This window comes from Camelus ferus, chromosome 5, assembly GCF_009834535.1.
Source record: "Camelus ferus isolate YT-003-E chromosome 5, BCGSAC_Cfer_1.0, whole genome shotgun sequence".
Classification (NCBI taxonomy): Eukaryota; Metazoa; Chordata; class Mammalia; order Artiodactyla; family Camelidae; genus Camelus; species Camelus ferus.
Genome location: NC_045700.1, coordinates 82,516,279 through 82,531,334, shown reverse-complemented (window position 1 = coordinate 82,531,334; position 15,056 = coordinate 82,516,279).

Genomic DNA, 15,056 nt, shown 5'->3' with positions numbered 1-15,056 from the left:
GGAGGGCAATATGTAGATTTCCAAAGTTGAGGGAACCATGCTTTGTTTGGATTTATCCCTAGGTCCCATTCCTCAGCTTCCTGAATAGAAGGAAGAATTTTTTTTTCACTTGCTAATGCCCAGAGCATGGTGAATGCCCGGTAGCCCACTCAGAAAGACAGGAACCCACTTCAATTCATCACATCAGAGGGACCCTAACTCAGGCTTTATGCAGAGACACATGTACCCTGAATGAGGGCATAATATTAGCAACTGCAAGTCTTTCAAACAGTAGAGGAGCTGAGAAATAATTTTTATTCCCACCTTTACTGGCAAATGATTGGCAGGTAGAATTGTAAGGTATTTAAAGTATTCAATGGGATATTATTTACATATAGAGAAGTGATTCCTACCGTCGAGTTAGTTAATAGTTCTGTCACTTCGCATATTTACCCTTTCTTTTTTTGGGGAGGTGGTGAGAACATTTAAGTTCTACTCTCTTAGCAAATTTCAATCATACAATACAGTGTTTTCAACTATAGTCACCGTGTTATACATTAGATCCTCAGACCTACTATAACTCTCACTGAAAGACTGTACCTTTTAAACAACTCTTCTTAATTCTCCCTCCCCTACAGTCCTGGCAACCAATTTTCTACTCACTGTTTCTATGAGTTTGACTTTTTTTTTTTCTTCCCTTTAGATTCCACAAATAAGTGAAACGATGCCATCTTTATCTTCAGCTGATTTCATTTAGCATAATATCCCCCAAGTTCATTCATGCTGCTGCAAATGACAGGATTTTCTTCCCTTTTAAGGCTAAATAATACTCCATTGTATATTCATACCACATTTTCTCTATCTCTTTATCTGTCAATGGACTCTCAGGTTGCTTTCATTCCTTGGCTATTGTGAGTAATGCTGCTATGAATGTGGGACTACAGATATCTCTTTGAGATAATTTCATTTCCTTTACATGTATATCCGAAGTAGGATTGCTGAATTATATGGTAGTTCTATTTTTAAATTTTGAGGAGGCTCCATATAAGTTTCAAGTGTCCATCAGCTGAACTTCCCACCAACACTGTGCATGTGTTCTCCATTCTTCACATCTTCTCCAACATTGTTATCTCTAGTCTTTTTGACAATAGCAATCCTAACAGGTGTTGAGGTGACATCTTACTGTGTTTCTGATTTGTATTTCCCAGATGATTAGTGATGTTGAGAAACTTTTCATGCAATTGCTGACCTGTTGTATGTCTTTTCATTTTGTTGTGGGTTCCCTTTGCTGGGCAGAAGTCTTTTAGGTTGATGTAGTCCCACATGTTAATTTTTGTTTTTGTTTCTTGTGCTTTGGTGTCACACCCAAAAAGTCACTATTAAAACTAATGTCAAGAAGATTTTCTTCTAGGTGTTTATTGGTTTCAGATCTTACATTCAACTCTTTAACCATCCTAAGTTGATTTTTGTGTACGGTGTAACACAGGGGTCCAGGTTCATTCTTTTTCATGTGGCTCTCCAGTTTTCCCAGCATCATTTATTGAAATGACTATTGTTTCCTCATTGTATATTCCTGGTTCCTTTGTCAAAAATTAATTGACTATATAGATGTGTTTTTATTTCTGGACTCTCTATTCTGTTTCATTGATACATGTATCTGGTTTTATGCCAATACCCTCCTGTTTTGATTACTAAAGCTTTGTAATATAGTTTAAAATCAGGAGTGTAATGCCTCCATCTTTATTCTTCTTTCTTAAGATTACATTGGCTATTTGGAGTCTTTTGTGGATCCATATAAATTCTAGGATTATTTTTTTCCATTTCTGTGGAAAAAGCCATTGGAACGTTGACAGAGATTGCATTGAATCTGTAGATTGTTTTGGATATTATGGACATTTTAATAATATTAATTATTTCAATCCATGAGTACAGAATATCTATTTATTTGTCTCTTGTCCAATGTCTTCCATCAATGTTGTATAACTCATACGTTGAGCGCATATTTAAAATTGTCTGAGCTTTGTTCTTACAGAAATTATATCAATGAACAAATTTGAACACAGAATTCAAAAGGGGTAGTGTTGGCCATATTTTGAAGTGAATTACACAGTGGTGAGCTGAGCAACCCTTTAGACCAGAGCTGTGCTGTCTAATCGAATAGCCACTTGCCACATGTGGCTATTGAGATGTGCTGGAGATCTAAAATACACACAAGATTTTGAAGATTTAGTATAAATAATAGAATAGAATATGTCATAATGCTATTTTATATTTTTACATGTTGAAATAATATTTTTAATCTAATAGGCTAAATGAAATATATTAAATTAAATTTTTCTGTTTTTTTTAACATGGTCATTAGAAAATTTTAAATTGCCTAAGTGGCTCATATTATGTTTCTAACAGACAGCACTGAACCATGTAATGAGTCTTTCCCATCCTAAGAATCTTCCAGTAGTCATGACACATTACTATACTGATTTTGAAAAAAATAAATGAATTCTATTCAGTGGATACTTCTTCCTACTCACAAAAGATACTATGGAGATGGGACTAACCATCAGTTGTCCTTAAGCTATAAATGTAATTAAGTTGAGCCAGTTTTGGATTTCTTGCATTTTTATTTTTTAGAATCACATTTGTTCAAAAACTGAAACTAAAATGCTTTGACCCTCAAATATTTTTCTATACAGATATAAGAGAGAAATACAAATTCACAACACTGAATAGAAATTCAAAATAATTAATAAACAAACATGAACGTCAGGATATTGAGTAGAATTTCTACTGTTGCTAGAAGTGAGAATACAGCTGTAGACAAGTAGACACCAAACACCCCACAGTTAAAGAGAGTCACAGACATCTGGGGACATGATACTCCCTGCTGTAATTACGAAGAGGTTACCAAACATGTTCTGCTGTCTGCGGCCATTTTATTCCTTCTCTTCTGTCATTCCCTAAAGAGGAACAAACAGAAGGGAGAAAGAAAGAGGCAGAGGAGAATCAGAGTCATTAGTCCTAAGCTAGCTGAAGTGTGCTTGGCTTTTCCTTCCCTTTCTGGTGGCAGAAGAGAGGAGGCTACTTCTTCATGCAAAAGTCAAATGAAGAAAACCCACGAAGAATCACTTCCACAGAGACTTGAAAAAGATTGCAAGGAAGGAACACCAGCATCTCATGTCCCATTTGAATGTTGTATCTGCCTCTTACCTATTTGCATAGAAGTAAAGCAGAAGTGGGGTGAGATGGCAGAACCAAGAGTGGATGCTAAGAACAGAGCCTTTGCATCCATTTTTGTTATATGCACAGTTCTTATATGTCAAGCTGCACACACTCGTCCTCAGCAGAAATGGCTGCGGCTACATGAGAGTCCCAGCAGCAAAAGGAGGTGTCCTGTAGCAGTAGTGGCCTGGAAAGTCTGAAATCCGGGAATTACTCAAGGAGTCTCTGTGCCCTATGCGCCTTCCCTTATAGAAACACACATGCACTCACTAGAGAGCCAGATCCTCATAGCCTGCCAACTACCAGTCAACACTGTCCAGGAAGTAGATGCACCCAAGACAGTATTAAAATGTGATCTCGATTTAATTAAAAAGCCTCTATTCCTTTCTCCCAGAGCCCCAAGCCAGAAGAGCTAAAAGTCACGGGAGAAGAGAAGTGAAGTGAAGAAGCAGATTGGACCATATCCTCACTCCTCAGTTCATCAGGGTCAATACTGGCTGGGGGTCAGGGGAAGCAAGGAAGTAAATAAAAACTAGATGTGAGGTTGAGGTTTTTAACTTGGATTAATCTAACCTTGAATTTTTAATAACTGAAAGTCACCAGAAAGCTGTGGGACCAACTGCAAGTATTATCAAGTTTCAGGGGGAAAAAAAAAAAGATCTGATAGAGCAAATGTGAAGGCAGTGAGAAAAATAAGGCATTTTTCTTTTAGAACCTCACAGACTTCAATCTATTCACATGCACAGGTTACCGGCAAATCACAAATGTTTACTTCCTGGACCCAGCATGACAGAGGTCTTAAGAAGTTCCTCTTCAGATTCAAGGAGATTGAAACAGAGCAAAGGACCCTAAGGAAGGTAGCAAGTGAAAAGATGAATTTAAGTAACCACTGCTCCCCAGGACCTTCATCATGTAAAGGGCCATGTTCTTCCCCCCTTTCAATTTCCATCCTTCAGTCCTTGGTTACTGTCTCACTCATCAAGGCATTCTTAACTCCTCAGATATATATTATTTTACAACCAAATAATTTTTGAGTTAGCAGAGATGATCTTGGGATAGAAATTAGTAAGAAATGCTAAATTTTGTTTTAGAAAAAAAAGAAGAGGGTCGGAGATCGACCTAAATAAAGTAATTGGATGCACAGTTTTTCTGTTAATCTGGTGAGAAATGAGATACTAATTTGTACTGAAATGATCAGAATAATCTTATTTTCCCTGGGGGAGAAAATAAATATTGCAACCTTAGCATGACTAAAATAGATCTTTTCTGTTGAACTTATTCTAAAGTTAATTGATCTTCCATATTTACGGAGCATATGGACTATAAGAGATAAAACACAACTGGGTTTAGTAGTTCACCATTAAGTTTGGCGGAACTGAAGTGCACTTAATCATATCAGTAATTGATCAATAACTGCTCTGAACTAAGTGAATATATGACATGTCAGGGTATGATTTGAATGAGAAATTGATCATCCTATAAACAAATGTTTTTATAAGAGAATCTGATTGGACTCTTTAAGGGGAAAACTGACTCATTCTTTCTAAAGCAGCATTCAAGGGACAAGCATATATGTTATCTCCAGGGTGATACTGACTCAGTGGATAACTGGGTCTCATGTCATAATAAGAGAGAGTAATTCCCCTGGGGCAATGATGCACTTCAACAAAATAGGTCAGAGATACGAGTAACAGAAGAGGTAGTTACAAATATTCAGCGTCAGCTGAGAGACTGTTTGAAAACAATTTCTGTCTCGGGAGACAGTTTTGTTTTCATTAATAGCCAAATATTCCTAAACAAATGAAGGGGGAATGAAGGCAGATAAATGCATGAGGACTTAAACCAAGGGGATGTGCTACTGAGATCATCAGCAGATCATCAGCAGATCATCAGCAGTGCAATCGGAGATGTGGCCTAGTGGCCAATTTGTGTTCTCTTCTGGGTTTAAGAACAGCTAATTTTTCTTCTGCAAACCAGGTTTGCACTTGGCATCACTCCAGGACAACTGTATCCCCACTGCTGACCACTGCTGACCGCAGCTGCCCTCTTCATTACACCAAGGATCCACCAAGGCCACTCCGGCCCATGCAGGTGCCCAACGTTAGCTTTTGTGCATGACTATAAGACACCACTGAGAAATAGTTTTGTGGTGTAGACATTGCCAAAGGGAACTAAAAATAAAGATGTTATTTCATTCGTGTCTTTCTGCTGTTGTTTCTACTTTTATTCTCCCTTACACAGACTTTACTGTACATTGACTACATTCTGGACATCTTACACATCCTGTCTCTTGTTTGAAGGCACCAGGATCTGATATAGGGTCATATATAGGGTCTGAATTCATCCAGATGTCCCACAACATAAAACTTCTTAAAACAAAGTTCAGTCATGCTCTTCTTGCCAGTTCTCTGACCTCATGTCCCCCTTCTCTTCTTCTCTGGCTCTGAGAGTTAAGCTGACTGCCACCCCCTTTTTTTTTTTTTTTTTTTTTTTTTTTTTTGGAATCAGAAGACTATGATGTAAATGAGAAACTTGAGAAAGCTGGTAGGAAAATACAGATTCAAATAACAGGGAACTAATTATTAGTCTTTGCATCATTTCGGGAAGGCTGAAGGCCAAAGCTGTAGGAACATCCGTGAGGAACAGGAAGCTATCGATAAGCATGTTCTAGCTGCAGGTGAAGTTTTCAGTTTGTTGTTTCTTTCCCCTCCCTCTCTCCCTCCGTGTATAAAATAAGGTCACTGTAAAAGTACCTTTGGGATTGCTGATGTGACTATATGCCACATTATACACAATTCTGACCCTGGGGTCAGATAAAAATTATGCCAAGTTATCTGAGGCCAGATTCACTGGTTTAGTTTAAATAGAAGTGGGACAAAATTATATCAATTGTGGCTAACCAAAATAGGCATCTTAACCTGTGCTCTGGGGGCAGTAGTTTTGCAGGCAGTTCATGAATCTTATTCAGTGCCCAGAACTGTTCTTGACCATACCATTTTGGTTCAAGGAGCTGTAAAAAATAGAAGGAATGGAGATAAAGATATGATCTTGGTTGACCAGATCACTTGAGCTAGAAAGAACTGAAAAACATTATTGAGGCTAAGTTAATATACCCTATTTTGAGTCAAAAGTTTAAAGACATCAGTAAGAATGAATTTACAATCATTTACGTAAAAAGTAAACAGAAGGGTTAGTTGATCATGAATTTAATATGTCAGCAGCAATATCGTGTGTCATTAATAGATGTGATGAGTCACAAAGAGCTTTGAATGGGGAGACAAAGCATCTGAGTTTGAGCCCAGGCTCCGTGATCACTTGACCCTGGACAGATTTGTTTAGTTTTTACATCAATACACTGAGGGAGTTGGATTAAGCACCCTCAATTTACTTTAAACCCTGAATGTGGAGTTAGGGAGGCCTGAGGAGCAAGGAAGGAAGAAATGAAAAGTTGATCGATTCTATGAAAGGAGAGATTTGTGCTGAGAAATCAGTGAAATAACCTTGGAATATAAGATTATGTAGAGCCTTGTTGATGTCAGTGCTAAATCAGATAGGCATTAGAGAATCAAAAAATCATAAGTAAGGTAAATAACACAGTGCAAGTGTTGGTATAAGGAGATGTGAAGTATGAATTTGAGGAGAAAGTAAATAGAGTAAGACCATTTAGACGGATTTTCCAATAACCACTGTGATATTCTGTACAATTGTAACAACAATAATGGAAGCAAACATGTATTGATTTCTCACTTTGTGATCGGCTTTGCTGTTAAGGATTTTACATGTATTATCTCACTTAAGAAGCCAATGTGAGCAGCATCTCAGAGGTAAACATTAAAACAGAAAGACTTACCTGATAATTCAAAAGCTAATGTAAAATCTAATCCATCAAGATACAGAGTTTTGGGTCCAAGTTCTGCCACAATGATGACACTATTAAATTCAGAGAGCCAACCAGTGTGGGGAGAAAGATTTGATGATAATTTTTTCGCTATGTTGAATTTGGGAGAATTTCCTTAGGAAATATAAAATACAGGAGTAGCTGTTTCTGAGTTCTACTGTATGGAAAGGACCATTCACATCCTGAGAGCAGGTTAAATTTCCAAAGGAGCAAAAATACATACAGAATGACCTGATCTAAGGGCTTGGATTTCAGGAGGAGATGACCATTGATCGGTGAAGTGGAGCCAAAGAAAGAAAAAAGGGAGAAGGGAGGAGAGTGGTCACAAACACTAAGAAAAGGAAGAATTTCTAGAAGATTGAAGGAAATGGCTGGGGGAGAGATCAGCAGTGAAAAATGCTATGAGGTCAAGGAGTTTTGCTTGAGGTCTGGAGCAAAACAGCTGGATTCAGCTAGAAGAACTAAATTGAAATTCCTTTCTCAATATCTACCAGGATAATGACAGTAGACATTGAACTTCACTGGTAAGTGAATTGGGGCTGCACCTTTATAGTGTTCAATAAAAATGGACAAAATAACTCCAGAAGTTGAACATTTTATAGCTCAAAAATCTTTCAAAGGAGAAATGAAACCTATTTCTGTTAAATATAATTAGAAATATGGAATAGACACCGGTGACCGCAAATCCAACTGCTATTCCCTGTCCCACCTGCTTCGTTCATGCTGGCAGAGCCCTAAAGTTATTTAGTTTTTCGTTCTCCTCTGCTCAACCTTTGGCTTCATTAGAAAGTTGCCTCCACTGGCAGCCCCTAGGGAAATTTTCTAACGCACTCATGGTGGTCCTGCTTCCTTTGGCTAATCACTGTTCCAGGCATGCATATGTGACACCAATCTAGCGAGAGAGAAACAAAGAGAAATTGGGTAGAGGTCTTCTAGGAAAAGTTTTCCTGACTGATTAAAACACACACACACACACACACACACACACACACACACAAGAAAAAAACATCTGACCTTGTCTTTCTTTTACAGATCTTGATGGGATGCCTGGAACTGCTGCAGCCATCTTATAACCATGAGGAAAGTAGCTTCTGAGGATAAATGGTTGAACAGAGAACTGGAAGGAACCTGAGTCCTTGAGAATATTACTGAGCCATTCATCATACCATGTTGCCCCTACAGGATTTTCCTTTACTTAAACTATTAGACTTTTCTGTTCCTTGTAGTTAAATACAATTTATTATAAAAAATGTGAAGATTACTTCCTGGCATTTTTCCCCTCACTCTTAATTTTCTATTATTATCTCTTATTCGGCTTTTTGTATTTCATCCCAGTGAAATAATTTTTATAGAAAATATAACTACTCTATAAAAGTTCAAATTCAAATTCCTAATTTTGTAATTATGGTTACAACTGAATTCTTAGCTGATGAGGTTGGGTGGTGCCTGGGTGCAGGGAGGTAGGGAGAGAGTGTGAATAAAGGAATGGTCTATTATTGCCCAATTTTCCTCTCTGTAGTCATGACACTGATTTAAAAGGCACAGTGTATAGCATTATTTCAGGGGGATTACAATAAAAAGCAAAATCTTTATATAAGTTTCTCAAGCCCTTTGTTTTGGGCTCCCATGTTATGGCTTTTTTCAGGCCTGTCACTTGCATTAACACGAGCAAGCAAAGCCCCATTGTTCAATATGGCTCTCTAATGAGAAAGAATATGGCCAAGCATGGGGAATGAACATTGTACATTTTTATGTGGTGGTTTATAGACTATTACTTCTAGCTGAAATTTGAAGTTCGCCTTTACAGTTAAGGTGAAACAGAAAATCACACATTATGTCTCTCTCTGACATAACAGACTCCAGACTAGAGTGAAAACCAGTCTTTGACAAAGGCTCGCACTTAAATATCAAAAGAAAAGAGAGCTGGCGTTGTCCTCAAAGGTTAAATTTGAATGAAGTCCAATGTCCATAAAGAGCCCATTGCTGAAGGTAAGGACTTACGATTATTGGAAATTTTTTGAGAGTGCTAAAAATGGAAGTTGAGGGGGAAAAAAACAGTGGGAGAGTTTGCCCAGGTGATGGAGACCATGTCTGTGGTCAAGATCCAGTTCTCTGTTTCTTTTCCCAGCCCGAGAACTCAGCCGTGCAATCTGCAGGAATGCTACGGAACAGACCTGGGGTGTTTATCTCAATCATTTTAACGACGACGTTGGATAAAATGTATGGTAATTGAGCTTTGTAAAACAATGTTATATTTAGGAGGACTCCGAAATCTGTGGTTTCAATGTTATTACTTTACCGTATGCCTTCCCAGTAGGTCCAGGGTTGCCCACAAGAGGATGAAAATCAGTATAAGGGAAGGGGTGGACCAAATCTTTGATATTACATAAAAATTTAGTTATACAATATGTCTGCGGTATTAGAATTTTACAGGCGAGGGAGTAATTAGGGGAAAAAACAGAAAAATCTGAGGGAAGTAATAATGAATTTATAATTCAGTCTACTAAAGGGATTTCTTTACTCTGTAAAGAAAAAGAAATAATAATCTGGCATTAGAAGGTCCATCAGAAGCTTCCAGAAGTATTCCAGTGACACAAACATGTAGAGTCAGCTTTGGCAGAAACTTGCAACCATGCATCGAAATGTACAAATTTATGGTTACCAAAGGGGGAAGGGGGGAAGGGATAAATTAGGAGCTTGGGATTGGCAAATACAAACTACTATATATAAAATAGATAAACAAGATCATGTTTTATAACACAGGGAACTATATTCAATATCCTGTAATAACCTATAATGGAAAAGAATATATGAATATATATATATATGTATAACTGAATCACTGTGCTGTACACCAGAAACTAACACAACATTGTGAATTAACTGTATTTCAATTTAAAAAACAAAACGAAACAGACCATCTCTCCAGCAAAGATCTTCAAAATAGAGATATGGCCTAAGGTGCCTCTAACATAATTCACTTTTATGCTCCCCCAAAACAGACAGCAAGTCTGTAGGTTATTGCCCCCGAGAGAGGCATTGGTAGCCACAAGAAGACCACAAGATCCATTTAAAGAAAAATAGTTTTGACCTTTTAATCTTCTCCACCACTCTTCCTAACCCTGAGGAACTAAAAAATGAGAGAGAGAGAGAGAGAGAGGCTAGGAGGGGGCAGCTACAGCCCCTTCCCGCTCCAAATCCAGAGGCTGGGAGGAGGGATGCCCCAAAATGAATTTGAAATTCAAGTTTGGAGCTGGCCTGGACTTGACCAGCCTCCTTAATACCTGGACTTTACTAGCGAGCTCTGAGCTCTGCCACAAAGACCAGCAAAGAGAGATCCGACAGGACACGTCTGACGACAAAAATGGAAGAAAGCATTAACACCATTGCTTTTCACCCACAATTTGCCTCTGCACCCCCATTTTGCCTGTCCAATAAACAGGCTATTTCGTTAAATCTCCGTAAGAGTGAAGAGCAAATTTGACTCTCCACGGAAACTGTTAAGTTAAAAAAAAAAATGCTTGGTTAGGATTTAGTTACTTTTCCGCCATATCTTTGTAGCTTCTCGTTCAAAACGCTCAAATTGTTGCTTATTATCAAAATCCTTTCCTAAGGATTTTTCCCTATATTATCAGATAGATTCAACCATCAGGAACCACAGGCTCCTTTATCTAGCCAGAAGGAGTCATTTTCATTCTTAAGTACCGCTTCCCAGACTTTCCTGGCTTTAAGAATCACACAGGAACTTTGGCTGTTGTTACAAATATAGTTCCTGGGAAGGTTTACGGACTGAACAGTTTCCCTCAAAATTCATATGGTGAAGTCCTAGCTCGTAACGTGATTGTATTTGGAGATGGGACCTTTAGGGACGCGAGTAAGGTTAAATGAGGACCTAAGGGTGGGGCCGTAATCTGGTAGGGCTGATGTCCCTGTAAGCGGAGGAAGAGACCATCTCTCTTTCTGCACAGGCACAGGGAGGAGGTCACGTGAGGACACAGCGAGAAGGCAGTCTTCGCAAGCCGGGAGGAAAACCTTCACCAGAAGCTGAATGTGCAGGCATCTTGATCAGGGACTTCTAGTCCCCAGAACATGAGCAAATGAATTTCTGTTGTGTAAGACACCCAGCCTGTGGTATTTCATAGTGGCAGGCTGAGCAGACTAAGACAGGGGCTGTCCTCTGAAGTCCCTGAACTACTAAGTCTGAGACGAATCCCAAGACTCTGTGTGTGAGGGTGTGGGTGGGTGTGTGTGTGGAGGGGCTGTTTGAAGCATTCAAAATGATTCTTGTGATCTGGTGAATCGGGGAAGCACTACGTTTCAGGGATTATTCTTATGAATATTTCTGCTTGTACCTATTTGTTTCAGAGTTCTCCTTCCTCCACTCCTTACAGACATTTCTCTTTTTGGACAAATACCTATTGATCACCACCATTCTAGGTCCTGAAAATACAGCGTTGAATAAAAATAGGACAGAGGAGTTTCCTCTTTCCAAAACCTGACATTCTAATGGAGATGAAGACAGTATTGAATGAAACATACATTGATTACTTAATGTCTGGCAGTGACATGGGCTGTAAAGGAAAAAAAACCCAGCAAATAAGGTGCTAGAGAGTGAGGTGGGGTGTAGGGTGGCTCTTTCTATAGGAAGTCAGTAAAGCATCTCTGAGAAAATAACAATGGGGCCAAGACGTAGATAAAGTAAAAGAAGCCACATGGAAGTGTCTGTGGAAGAGCATTTCGAGCAGAGGACAAGCCAGTGCAGAAGGGTTTGACATCAGTGAGAGACCCCCTCCAGGGCCAGGATGGCTGAAGCCCAGGAATGGAGGGGGAGGGGAAGCTTGGGGAGACCGGCAGGGGCCGGATCAGGCACCACAAGGCCAAGGTAAGGAGGATGGATGGTGTTGAGCCATAGAAAGTTCTGATCTGATTTATTTCCATGTGGAAAGAAATGTTCTCTTGCTGTACAGGAGCAAGAGGAGATTTTGGGCAGCCAGGTAGGAGGCTATGGCAATTAATAATGGCAATCAATTATTAATTAATAATAATAAATTAATAGCTTAATTCCTAAACACAGAATTGCAAATAACAAATTTTAGTATGATGTATTCAGTAGGCATAACCAGGTCCAAAAAAAAATCAAGAAACCTGGAAGTCTCCTTGTCTAATGTTACCTAGAGGATCGTGTATATGTATTTTTTCTATTTAGCTTAAGATCGAATTTGTAGCCTTTTATAAATCATTCTTCTCCTTCAGCCAAAGACTCAAATTTATGGCTGCTTCTTATGCAAGAAGGCACTGCGATCTTCCAGCCCTGCCTTCTGTCTCTGCCGTCAGGGAAACAGGCAAACAACTGATTTGCTTTCCATAATATGTTTTAGTAATAATGAGAGCAGATGCATGAAACACATCCCTACCCAGTTCATAGAAACTCCTGCAACACTTTCTAGTCTCCTGTCTGGGTAGAGTTAGAAATAACTTCATTTGCATACAATGGGATTGCACCTTTAACACGTTCACGTCTCTACCAGCAGGACTTACCAGTGATCTCAAACACTGAACTTCCAAATATCTGCCCTCGAACTGGCCATAGTCTTTGCACAGAACAACATTATTTGAAGAAAAATGTTGTGATGTCTCAGATTGAGATTTTAAAGTGATTTAATTATAGCCACAGAATGTTGGGTTTTATGTATCATATCGACAAATCCGAAGCCCTCCTTCTGAATGTAACGTTCTCTAAGGAGGCGTTAAGCACATACTGCCTGCTCTTTCTTTTGGCAAAAGCTTCATACTAGGTAAAAACGCTTCCAGTGGTATTTTGGAGCGATTCTATTTTTGACCCTAAGCCTTTTCTTTGCTGTGGTTATGGCCCTGCGTCCCTAAATTATAGGCTCTCCTGCGGTTTCAGAAAGCTAATTCACACCACCATGCACATTAGGCAGGAGGCGTACGTAATATTCCACTAAGGGAGACCCGGTGGACACGAAGCCCCCACCAGTAACCGGTCACGAGTTAGGCTGCAACTGACGCTACTCATTTTTCTCCACTGACAAGTTTTCATTATGTGGCTTTCCCAGAACAATTTAGAAATTGATCCGCAGCTGATGGAAGCGAGGATGAATTGGGCTCTTAAGTGAACCCAAAGCATCAGAGGGAAGTCAAAGCCTACGCCTGGACTCCGGCACTGAGCACGAGGACAGCGAGCGCCCCCTCCCCAGCCTCCCCACCCACCCTCCCTCCCCTCCTGCAGGCACAGATCTGCAGCTCCTCAGAGAAGCTTCTCATGCTGGGGCTCCCCTCCCAGGCCTGGAGAGGCATGAGGACTTTTCTTTAATCATCTGTTTATCTGTCTCCTGCCTAAATAGGTCAGAGGTTCACACTGCTGAGAAAACAATTCCCTAGTAATTGTCTCTACTAATATCCAAGAAAGGGTCTTTTGTTTTGTACCAAATTGTGTATATCTGGTTGAAGATCAAGGACATTGATCTAAACTTGCTCTGTGTAGTTCTGGCGTGCTTGGGGTCAGAGTGTACAAGGGTGAAGTTGTGCAACCCTGGGGGCACTCTGGGTCCAGGGACATGTTCTGGCTGCAAGGACAGTTAAGGGGGATAGATGAGGCTGAAGCTGATAGAGTTTAGCCAGGTAAGTGGTTGTTGGTTGTGGTGGTGGTGGTGGTGGTGGCAGTGGTGTGTGGGTGGGTGTTTGTGTTTGTGTGTGTGTGTGTGTATGTGTTATGGGCTGGTCATAAGGGTAGGGGATCAGGGGATTATCTGGACTGAGGAAAGATGGACAATGCAAAAATAAACCTATATCTACCATCCAAACAGGAGTTTATTAAAGTCAGAATAGATCACCCTTTTTTCCCTATTCCACCCACTTTTTGTGAGTCAGCACCACCCACTTCCCTAGACCAGCTGAAGATATCCCACATTGTGTCTCCTCCTCACAGAATAATGACAGCAGCCACCATTCACTGAACAGCTACCGCAGGCAAGACAAGGTGTCAGAGGCAGTTTGATATAGAAGGGAGGCTGCAGCTTGTGACCTTTGACTCAGTAGAGTCACATTCTTACAATATGAGATGAATCGAAGTTATTCATGGGGGAATTTCACTCTAAAATTTTCTTGATGGAAGTAGGTCATCTTTCCAACATACTAGAAGCATCTTGGAAGTGCTTCAGGGCAACTCCGTGCTACAAGGGCCACCCGACAGGATCCAAGCCTTCAGGACAGTCTCTCCAGGCCGCCCCACCTCCCAGGCAGACGCTCAGCCAGTGTCTACCAGTCTCTGTCCTGACTCGCCCGGAGCCCACGCACATCCAAAACCCCGCACACCTGCCGACCCAGGAGTGCAGGAGGCTGGTGGTGGCTGTGAAGAAAGTAACTCAGGACCATCTGAGGAATGAAGTACCCTGGTGTGAGATCACCTACTTTATAAACACCTGTTTTGAGGCTTGTCCTTGTCATATCACCATATCCTATTAAGAAACCCTTAGTTTAGGATATTCCGTTACAGAGTCCAAAGACAAACTTCCCTATCTGGCTCCAGCAGTGATCGGTAGGCAATAGGTAATCATCCTGGCACTTCCCATTATAGAAATTATGTCAAGAAATTGACAGCTAAGGCAGGAACTCTGTTTCTTTAACTAGCAGAAAATAAAACAGATAAAAAAATTAATAAAAAACATAAACTGGCTAAAGAGTTTATCTTCATTGAGTTTTTAGCATATTCAATACCCAACTACAATATTTTATTTTAAACAGTGAAGGACATTTGAAGCCTAAAGACAATTAAAAAAAAATTTTTTTTTCACCCAAAAAACGATTGGTAGTTGGCTACTGCATAGCAGGACAAAACATTTGACAGTAAAATCTCAGTGTGAGATTTGGAAGCATTCACAGAATCCACTTTTTGAAATGGTCAAAAGGCAGATGGAAAGTGAGCTGATAAGAATCTCTG